Source organism: Hipposideros armiger, unplaced genomic scaffold (assembly GCF_001890085.2).
Source record: "Hipposideros armiger isolate ML-2016 unplaced genomic scaffold, ASM189008v1 scaffold_143, whole genome shotgun sequence".
In the NCBI taxonomy this organism is placed as follows: Eukaryota; Metazoa; Chordata; class Mammalia; order Chiroptera; family Hipposideridae; genus Hipposideros; species Hipposideros armiger.
In genome coordinates this window covers 2,103,883-2,113,258 of record NW_017731493.1, presented here as the reverse complement: position 1 = coordinate 2,113,258, position 9,376 = coordinate 2,103,883, and the positions used below count along the sequence as shown (strand labels likewise).

General features: G+C 38.7%; 1 pseudogene; it reads right to left on the bottom strand.

Annotated features, from left to right (window-relative positions):
- Positions 1–76: 76 nt before the first annotated feature.
- Positions 77–691, bottom strand: LOC109386989 (60S ribosomal protein L10a pseudogene; annotated as a pseudogene).
- Between the last annotated feature and the right edge of the window lie 8,685 nt (positions 692–9,376).

Below are 9,376 nucleotides of genomic sequence, written 5' to 3'. Positions count from 1 at the left end.
TCTCTCTCTCTCTCTCTCTCTCTTTCTTTTTTTTTGGTAGCAGTATGGTTTATTAAGCTGTGCCTTAGTACAGGTGTCAGGGCTTTTCCATGGTGCTTTTGCTGTATAAAACCTAGACGTTCTGTCAGTTCTTTTTGAGCAATGACATCAGGAAATTGACAGCTAAGCAGACGTTGTACTCAAGCCAATGGCCACTGCCAGACACAGTGCCTTCTTCATCTGGAACTTGATCGTGGATTTTAATTCATCAACTTTGGCCACCATGTTCTCACTGTGTGTCAGCAAGGAAGGGAACTTGCCAGCCTTATTCAGGCCTGGGCCCAGGATTCGTGGGATCTGCTTGATCAGAGACTGAAGCTAAAAAGGAATCATACTTCTCGGCCAGCTTCTTTACCAGTTTCTTATTCTTATTGAGCTTCTTCGGTGCCTCAGTGTCCATGTGGGGGAATATCCACCACCTTGGCCTCGTCACAGTGCTGCTGGTCCCCAGAACACATAAAGAGAGCTTGGGGTGGGGAGTAAATTTAAGCCTGACAATGCCTAAGAAGTGTTTGTCCTACTGAGGGTCCTAGTTCTTCAAGCTGATCTGCAGTTCCACAGTCTCCAGAAACACCCTGCTCTTGCTCTGGTTTCCACGCAGGACTTCCTGCCCCCACCCAGAGAGGGTGTCGTGGGGGACTTTGCTTCTCATGTTGCCTCATGCTACAAATACTGGAAAAGACGATATGTGTTTCTTTTTTAGGGTGACAATAATGTTGTGGAGTTACAGATGTCTTGTTGCACAACTCTGTGAATAGACTAAAAAAAATCACTGAATTGTACAGTTGAAAGGGTGAATTTTATAATACTTGAATTATATCTAAAAAAAAACCCACAAAAAATCAAGAACAAAACAGATCTGACTTTTGCTGATTTCTCCAGCCTTCTCTTCTGGTGCTTCCATCTTCCCACAACCCCTTTCTCTCTTGTACTGCTATACTAATCTGACTGCTCTGAGTTCCATGTCATCGCTCAGTGTTATCGTTCACACATTTCTGCCAGAAGAATCCTACCTGCTCCCCCTTCCTTGTGCCCATCTAGAGAATTCATGATTTTCCTTCAGACTATAGTTCAGATCTCACCTCTCCTGGAATTCCTTCTGCTACACCAATGCTGTCTTACTTAATACAGGGATCAGGTAGAGTCTCGAGAGCCAAGAACACCCTACAAACTGAAAAGAGACTCACGTTGATGAGCTTTCCCACATTTTGCCATAACAAAATCTAAAACGAAGGTCTTTTTTATTTTAGTGTAAATGTAAGTGTTCATGTTTCATAGTTTTTAATTTTAAATCAAATGTGGTAGGCTCAGTGTGGGGACCCACCATCATGTTTTAAAGCAAACATATCAGAATCTTCATTTAGTTTTGTTGCCTCAACCTACCTGCCCCTCCCCACCTGCCACGTCCTGTGTAACTTAGGAGCATCTTTTCTGTGACCCTCAAACACCCTGGGCACCCATTTCACCTTGAATGGTACCTATCTGTTTATTTTTCTATCTCCCCATCTAGCTTGGAGACTTCCTGTGTCTTTCATTTCTCTAGCTATACAAGTAAATCCTAGTGATTCTGTATAGAAGTTTGGAAAATTTTTAACAAATGAAAGGACAGCCTCAGGGACATCAAATGTAGTTATATGGGAGAGATAGCTGGCATTTGCTTTTCTGAAGATCAGAGATCTGAGGGCTGTTTCAGAAATGCTATGTAATTAGAGGACTTCATTAAAATACAACGCTATCTCCCCTTCTCTCTCTCCTCCCCCCTCTTTCTCCTCACCCCCCTCTCTCTCACATACACCCTTTAAAAAGCTATTTCAAAAAGAGTAGAATAAAAAAAGTGAGAATTTTCACTTTTCACAACCTATGTACCTGAGGAAGGTGTTAGATTTAAGACCTAAAATGGGTATTAAAATGGCACTTTCCCCAACAGATTTTTAAAGTGTTTTTTGTACTTTTCAAAATAGCCTTTCCTCTTTGTGTCAGAAAATTCCTAAGTTAAAATTCATGTACTAACATTAACTCCCAATTTAGATCTTTTTACTATGTAGTGGCAAATAGTGGCTAGTTAATGTTTTTTCTTTGAAAAATGTGATTAACCTTAATTCTGTGTGTCATCTTTCGCTTTTTAGCCTTTGATTTTAAAACTAGAAATTTATTTTCTATTCTATAGAGCATCGTTTAGGTTTCCAGAATCAGACCCTGAGATAAAGGTTTGAGAACATGTAGTTTGTTTAGGAGGCAGAGAACGCATGTGGGCAAGGCAGTCAGTAAAGGGCATGTATTAAACCAGCTACCCTCAGGGCCACTGAAGCTTAATTGTGACAGAGCACCTCTTAGAATTGTCTACCTGAGACCCAAGAGAGCTGGGGCTTACACCGTAGAACCATTACTGCTTAGTTGAAGACTGTTTCCAGGCTGCTGTGAGGTCCAGAGAAGACCCTCGGGCAACAAAGTGGACATTGTGGCAATTAGGGGTCTGTGGGCACACATTCATGTAGATGGTTAGGGGATGTGGGCAGACATCAACACTGTCTGCTGTCTATGGAGGTGCTACACCTCAGTGGAAACAGTGCTAATGTGTGAAAAGTACCAGAGTTTAACTTAGACATTTACTCAGCCATCAGGTAAGTACCTACTATGTGCTAGATACTGTGCCAGTCAGTGGCATCTACTGATTCGCTTTGTTGAGGCATTTAGCTTTTTAAAGCTCAGGTTTTTCATTCATAAAGATAACTTATTTTCTTCCTTTCAGACTTGAGATAGAAATGACATGATAGTCCCTCGAATACTTTGAAATGTTTAACTTAATATTTCAAATTTGTTAGTATAGTATTTACCCAAATTTACCCTAAGAAAGCAGTAGAAATGCGGTTAGGCTATAAGCTTGTCTCTTATCAGGGATTTATTAGCCAGCCAAAAGCTTTTTTTTTTTTTCATTTTTTAAATTTAGATTGTGTGAATCTGGCCTCTCTGTGCAGTTTGTATAAGACAGTAAATTTATAAGTTCTATGAAAGGAAAAAGGTACCATGGGGATGGTTATTTTTAGCCAGTTGGCCGTGAAGGGATCCCAGGGAAAGTGGACAAGATGAACCTTAAAGTGGTAAGTAGAAATTAGCTATGTAGAAATAGAGAATTTATGAAGGAACAGTGCATTCCAGAAAACTTTTGTTAAATCTGACAGGTAGAGCAGGTAAGAACCTACTCAATGCCCAGGTTAAGCTTTCAAGCCCAAGGGTTGGCCAGGACAGGGTGACATTGTGTCTCTGTTGAGAACTAGTTCTGTGGTATCTGACTAGTTAAGTTTTCCTAGCCTTTCATTCCTTAACTGTAAATCAGGGGTACTAGTACTACTTGTACTGTAAGATTATTGTAAGAATATATTGTAAGGGTAAATGGGATACATTATGTAAGGCACTGCGAATAGAGAAAATTCTCAGCAGTCTCATCTGTAGCTTTGGGTTTCAGTGTAGTTTCAGATTACTAATCATTGCCCTAACCAATCAATGCATCCAGCCAAACACAACACAAGTTTTCCCCAAATATATGGAACATTAATCCCACAGCATCTGCAAGAAAAAACGATGGTGAAGTTAAAGGAATTTGAGAAACCCTGTGTACCATAGATAGACTTCATGGAGAGTCACAGTAAGATATTAACAGTGCTGAGATGCCTGGTAAATGGTTTTGACTTTATTTAATACTGTGTATTAAATGTCTTTAATCACTAGTTTCTCCCTCCCACCCCCAATGTAATACCTATTCACATAGGCTACTCTTTGGGACATATTTATTTGAAGAGCTGCATGCGCTGGATCAAGCAAGTTAACAATGCTTATACATCTGCATTAATATTATCTATCAAATAAATCTCATCTTAAGGACTTGCAAATGCCTTTAAGAAGTATATGCTTTGTTCAATATATTTTTTGAGATTTTTTTCTTTAGGTGTACCTCTGAGTCAGTTTATTAGGCAGTCCTCCCACATCGGTCAGTATATGATCTTTTACGTATTTCATTCCTCATTTTCTATACAGAATTTTATCACTCACCCTATGATTGTTTCTAGGCCTCAGATAGATTCAGAATGATGTTTTTTTGGCCACACTTGAAATAATTTAAAGACCATACCCTGGACAATTCTGAAAAGTTGACTTCCAAAAATGCTTGGAGTAATGCCATTGTCATTAAACTAAGTCACAACTTTCAAGGTGAATGGTTTTAAAGGGGACAGAAGATACTTGAATGTGTATTTTCTCTGCAGAATAAATGGTGTGCTTGTTATTTTATAGCCAAAGAAGGAATATTGAGTTCCTACTATGTGCTTGTTTCTTTGGTAGATGTAGTTGATTTGGGACAGATGTTCACAGTCTAGTGGGGGAGAAATAAATGTTCAAAAGTAATCATGATAGAATGGGATAAATACAGTCGTAGAAGGAGCAGAGTGTTATGAAAGTATGGAGGAGGGGTCTGTCTTGGGGGTCAGAAAAAGCTTCCCAACAGCAGGGTACTTACAATGAGCTTTGACTATCATGTGAACAATAGAGAAAGGATATTCCAGGCTGAGAGAAATACATGTAGGGAAGCTCAGAGATGGGAAAGAGAGTGGAGGAAATGCAGCCATGGGAGCACAAGTGAACTGTGGGCTCATGGGAAAATGGAAGGTGATGAGGCCAGGTGGAGTCCTGACCACACAGAGCTTTGTAAGTGCTGGTCATAGAGTTTGGGATTTATCCTCTAGGTGGTAGAGCACTACTGATAGATTATTAAACAGAGATGGCCGTAGATATAATTTTAAAAAGATTGTTTTGGTAGAACTCTGCAGTTGAGTTGGAATAGGAAGAGACAGGGGGCAAGGAGCCCAGGAGGCTACTGCTGTGGCCCAGGCAAGAGTGAGTCTGAACTAAGGTAGTAGGAGTGGTGGTGGGGAAGAGGAAACAGCTCTGAAGGATACTTAGGAGGTAGATTGTCGTGAATGACTGGCAAAAAAGAACAAGGTGAAGGGGCAGTCTGGGATTCTCTCAGATGGGGCGGATTGGATATTGGCATCGTTCGTGTTTGGGGTTTAGGAGAGAATTACATTTGGAGGGACATTTACTGAGTTCTGTTTTGTACTTGCTGAATTTGAATACTTATTGGTTATTCATTTGTACTTTCGTTGATTCCTAGGGTAACTATGCTAGATAATGTGCTAGATTCCAAGGAAGTGGCAAGAGAAGAGTCTCAATCACAATATTCCATGTGCCCCAGACATTTGCAGCCTAGTGGGAGAGACAGACAGAAGCAAATAATTACCAAACTAACTACTTAATTAGTAAGTAAATAAGAAGGGGACCTAACTCATAAAGCAGTTTGCAATCCATTCTGGAGCTTAGCAGAACAACATGGTCTGCTAAGTGATAGAGATTTGGAGGTCATTGGTGAATAATTGCTAACTGAAGCCATTAGTGAGATTACCTAGACTGGATTTGCAAAATCAGCAGGAAAAGGGACTTAAGTTAGAATAATATGAACATTTAAGGAGCACTGTGGATGAATAAAGTCCTAAGATGAATCTGAAAAAGAATGGCAGAGTAGTTGAAACGGTTGGGAATGTGGCAGAGAGGTCAAAAAAGATAGCTGTACCGAAGTTCATTGGCTTTGGAACTGCAAGTCCATGTTGGCTCTAACAAGAGCAGATTCAGTAGAGTGGTAGGTATACAAGCCATATCTCTATGCAGTGGTGTGCTGGAGCTGGCTTACACAGAGTTGTCAGAGCCAGATTGTTAAATTTTCAGAAATTGTGCAAGCTGGCTGTTAAACACGGCCATTATTTTAAATTAATCTACTTTATGCCATGAAGGAAACCATCACCAAAGCAAAAAGACAACCTACTATATAGGAGAAGATATTTGCAAATGATATATCCAAAATATATGAAGAACTTGTACAGTTCAACATCACAAAAACAATCTGATTAAAAATAAAAAATGGGCGGAATACCTGAATAGACAGCTCTCCAAAGAGGACATACGGATGGCCAATAGACATATGAAAAGATACTCAACATCATTACTCATCAGGGAAATGTAAATCAAAATCACAATGAGCTGTTCTCTCACACCTATTACAATGGCTGTCATCATTAAGTCAACAACCAAGTGTTGGCAAGGATGTGAAGAAAAGGGAACCCTGCACTGTTGATGGGATTGTAAATTTGTGTAGCCACTATGGAAAACAGTATGGAGGTTCCTCAAAAAATTAAAAATAAAACTATCATATGACCCAGTAATTCCACTTCTGGGTATTTATCCAAAGAAATCCAAAACACTAATTCAAAAAGATATATGCACCCCTATGTTCACTGCAGCATTACTTACAATAGCCAAGATATGGAAGCAACCTAAGTGTCCATCGATAGATGAATGGATAAAGAAGAAGTGGTACATATATACAATGGAATATTACTCAGCCATAAAAAGGAATAAAATCTTGTGATTTGCAATGACATGGATTGACCTAGAAGGTATTATGCTAAGTGAAATAAGTCAGATAAAAACACATGCCATTTAATTTCTCTTATATGTGGAATTTAAAAAATAAAGTAAATAAACAAACAAAACATAAACAAATTCAGATACATAGAACAAACTGATGGTTGCCAGATGGGAGAGGGGTTGGGGGATGGGTAGAAAAGGTGAAAGGGATTAAGAAGTATAAATTGCCAGTTATAAAAACAGTCATGGGGGGCTGACTGAGTGGCTCATTGGTTGGGAGTTACTTGGGAGCGCAAGCTCTGAGCAGCAGGGCTGCTGGTTTGGATCCCAGGTGGGCCGGTGACGCTGTGCCTTCTGCAGCTAAGATGGTGAACAGCAGCTCGACCTGGAGCTGGGTTGCCGTGGGTTGCTGGCAATGGCGTAGGCTGCAGTGGGTTGCCGTGAGCTACCATGACTGGTTGGCAGCAGGCATGAGCTGCTGAGCCATCGTTGGCGACCGATCTGCCTCACCCGGGAAGAGCTCAGTGATTAAGATGCCAACATGGGCCAGTGAAGTGATGTCCTCCACAGCTGGACTGAGGAAAAAAAGGACAGCAGCTTGTCTGTTCCCCTTCCCCGATTCCCCAAAACTGTTCCCTCCCCCAATTCCCCAATGAAATCTTTAAAAACAACAACAACAAAAAAAAAAAACCAGTCACAGGGAAGTAGAGTAGATCATAGGGAATATAGTCAATAAAATTGTAATAACTATATGGTGCCAGGTGCGTATTAGACTTATCATGGTGATTGCTTCATGAGGTATATAAATGTCTAATCACTGAAATTAATATAGTATTGTATGTCAACTATAATTGAAAAATAATTTTAAAAAAACATTAAATTATGTACACTACCAATGAAATAAATTACATTAAAATCACATCAAAATTCATTGTCCCTAATTATTTTACTACATTTCCCTATTGTCTGTGCTCTTAAGGTTACTCATGGCTGTTTTGTCTAAAGATGGATGTACTCTATAATTGCAGGCTGCTGTACATCTCTTCTGAAGTCTGTGTTTGTTGACTTCGCTTTGGTATCTTGAAATTAGCCATAGTTAGAGTATTTACACCATGGAAACTGGCAAATGCTATCAATCAGAGATTTTATTTGTAGATTGTCTAGACATAAGAAAGTGAGAGATATTGTTAATAATTCAGATTAAACTCAAAAATATGCTGTATAAGTAGCAATTACATTGTGAATGGCACAGAAATTAAGGAAATAGTCTTCTAAACTATGTACAGTATTATCCAATTCAAAAAAGCAGTTGCTTCTATTATGAGCAATAGAGAAGTTCCAACATACGTATTCATTAGTTCACTTTCATCCTACTTATTATAACAAAAGAAAATAGCCAACGTTCATGTCAGAACATACCAGATTTGGTAAATAACATTGAAAGAATTTTGCAAGTAACAGTTGACTATATGGACTTTACAGTAAAGGGTATTGTGAATTTTATTATTATGTGTAAATTGTATGCTATCCTCTGTTATATCAGGAAAGTTTATAATAAACATGTTTATACATACATATACACATATTTATTTTTATGAGGGCTGATTGCTAAACATTAACCAGCACACAATGGCTATATATACGGAAGCAAAAAGGATTTACTCGTTTGAAAAGCATGGCAGAGGAGGGATGTTTTCTGGGTACTAGGTATAGAGGTAGCCATAAGGCATCTGCAAGTGTGGGGATGTGTGTGTGTGTGTGTGTGTGTGTGTGTGTGTGTGTGTGTGTCTTTTTACTTGGATGAATTTGTAGTCCTAAAGAGAGGTGCCCAAAGAGAGGGAGAAATGGATGGTACAGAAAAAGAGCAGGTGACAGAGGCATGGGAGGAAATAAGAACACAGACTATTGTGGGAAAATTAGCCTTGAACTCAGGGAGCACCCCTATGCTTGTATGGATGAGGAAGTGATAAATTCAAGCACTTATACCTTAAAGTCATTAACATCAGTGAATTGTCATTTAAGAAGTAGGCAAGATGAACTCAAGAAAATAAATCCAGAAATATATCTGTTAATTTATGAATAAATGATTGAGTAAGAGGTGAATATTGTGATTGACCAGGGCAAGTTTTCATGATGATTGAATCTCTGAAATATTGTGTCGTATTCCTAGTCTGTTTTGCTAGGTAGGGATTTTAAAATAAAAAATAGACGATTTAAAGACACCTCATGCATTTAAATGCCAAGTATTATTTCTTTTACTTAGCCCTGCAATGCACTGCTATATTTCCATGGGCACAGGTTGAGTTTCTACTCGATGATCAGAAATGGGGTATAATTGGAGTTTGACTAAAACGCGTTCGTTGCATGCATGGGTAGTTTGAACACAAGGTAAAATGTTATCCAGACTGCTGAAGAAAACAAGTCTTATTTTGGAACATGACTTTCTTCAGCATTATAATTTATGACTTTTCACTTGGATTCTTGCTTTTAGCACACTCATATTTATATATATGCTTCAATCAAAGGAATGCATAACATTTTGCTTACACTGTCTCCGCTCTATTAGTTTTCCACTATTGAAATTTACAACGCTTATTTTTCTCTCAATTGCAATATAGTAAAATAAAGAGCTATTTTATATTTTCACAGTACTTTAACACGTCAAGTCTTTTCAGGTCTATTTTCTCAAGATGTAGTAAATAATTTTCCCACCTATTCAGAGGCACTGGCACTGATGATGCTAACTATGGGGATTGGTATTGAATATTACATGTGACTGGCCCTAAGTTGACATTATAGCTAACATGTTTTGAGCCTATTATTGCAGTTACCGCCATTGCATTTTATTTTATTTATTTTATTTTTT